Raw genomic sequence first — 1,965 nt, 5'->3', positions numbered from 1 at the left:
GGATAGGGTGTGTGTAACTGTACACTAAAGGTAGGGTGGATAGGGTGTGTGTAACTGTACACTAAAGGTAGGGGGGGATAGGGTGTGTGTAACTGTACACAATTGACTTTAAACAATGTTATTATAAGGATTTTTTTGGGGTCTTAACAATTGTGTAGATTTGGATTTAAGAGGTTCTAAAAAAATGAAGAATATGAAGAAACTAAATAAGATTATATTTCATAACAAAAATGTTGATATCCAACTGCCTAACCCCATTCATGAAACCCGGGTTTCAAAACTGGTTTTCAGAACGATACCCTGTCTTAAGTTTCGGCTCTGGAATTTACTCGAATAGTGTGTACCCTATGTACACTCGTATTTAACATCATTAACTACAGTATTGGTTTTAAACCCAAGAAACTAACACTTAATCTCTAGCTTTCAAATAGAATAATAAGTTTAACGTGCTAAAAATGTTTGTAAAATGACAATCATTTACATTGTCTCATTTTTATTAATATAGAATGAAATATTCGCCCGATATAAGTGTGTTAAAGAGGGCAAAAATATCTTAAACAAATATTATGTCTGTTTTAATATAAAATTTATCTTATGGTTGCAAATTTCTTACAACAAAAAAGAAAGTTTGTTCAAAGATTTGCTTTAAGATTCATAAAAACTTTTGAATTAATAAAAAGACATCTTAAGTAGACTAATAACGGTTTATACTTTACTGTTACCTTGTATTTACTTTATAAAAGTCTTTGTTTTTGGCTGGTTTTTAGTTGATATTTTTTTTTTACTTTTAGGCGGATAAAAGACAACTCAATTCTTTGCTCAAGGTAAAAAAGGCCGATTTAAAAAAAAAATATGTTTGAAAAATGTCATTGAAAAAAGAGACAATTTTGTTAGGGCTCTCAGATAGAACGTGAGCCATGGCGGAACATCAAACCACAGGGAAAGGATGAAATATTCTAAACCACTTAATGATAACCTATTTTCCTGGCTATAAAATCAAAATTCTGAATGCTAATATCAAAAATGGCTCCTACGGGGAGAACCAGAAAACTATAGAACAGTCCAGGACGACAGTAGAGCAATATTTCAAGTGTATTTCATGTTATACCAAAGCAAATAATTTGATAAGAAGCTTATCAAATATAAAGTAAAATAGTAATAATATGTAATATAATACAATAATAGTAATATTAATATACACACTGGACAACGCCTGTAACTCCTGTTCCATGCACGGGCAGCCGTAGTATATTTGAATTTCCGAGCCGGGTCAACCTAGGTCCCAGTTTGTACTGCACCGCCCGGATATTGGGTTAATGAAGCAGACACTCAATAGGACTAGCCGGTACAACAAGGTTGAAACGGTCAGACTTTAGGTTGAATTTACTTTTACTAAAGGGCAAAGGTGCGTCATGGAATATCTAAAATCACAACTTAACAGTCTATAAGTCGTCTTCCTTGTCCACTGTTTTCTGGTTCTCAAGGTATAAGCTTTCAATTAGATACATTTACACAGATTCAGAAAATAAATATTTGAAAAATATGTTCTTCCTTTACTAGATAGATAAAAAGATAGATAGATAGATATATATAGATATAGATAGACAAAAAAGAAAGAAAATGGAAGAAGAAAACAATAGAACTTCACAATCAACTCCAGCAGCTGGTAATAATACTACTACTAATAATAATAGTAATAATAATAATAATAATAAAATGTTTTAGATTTTTTTGTTTTCAGACTGCCAAGGTTGAACAATTGGAGAGTGGAAAGAAAATGACTGAAAAGGACAATATTGGGAATCTTTGACACCTCCACGCCCGTTTTTTCTCTGTCCTGTCTAGTAGAGAACCATTAGCGATCCGATCTGCATTTCTGACGTAAGTTAACGTTTTTTAATTTAATTGTCTGAATGACACCTTTTTTATAAAGCTTAAAGACTAAATTAATTTAAACAACTTAAT

The 1,965-nt window shown here is 31.7% G+C and overlaps 1 long non-coding RNA gene across 1 annotated transcript in view; it reads left to right on the top strand.

Annotated features, from left to right (window-relative positions):
* Window positions 1-945, top strand: part of LOC111718246 (uncharacterized) — a 7,640-nt gene extending 6,695 nt beyond the window's left edge. The window contains exons 2-3 of the long non-coding RNA XR_002769013.1: window positions 792-824; window positions 895-945. This is a non-coding gene — a long non-coding RNA (uncharacterized LOC111718246). The remainder of the gene's footprint in view (window positions 1-791; window positions 825-894) is intronic.
* The last annotated feature ends 1,020 nt before the right edge of the window (window positions 946-1,965 follow it).

This window comes from Eurytemora carolleeae, unplaced genomic scaffold (assembly GCF_000591075.1).
Source record: "Eurytemora carolleeae unplaced genomic scaffold, Eaff_2.0 scaffold556, whole genome shotgun sequence".
Classification (NCBI taxonomy): Eukaryota; Metazoa; Arthropoda; class Copepoda; order Calanoida; family Temoridae; genus Eurytemora; species Eurytemora carolleeae.
This window is presented reverse-complemented; position numbering and strand designations above follow the sequence as displayed.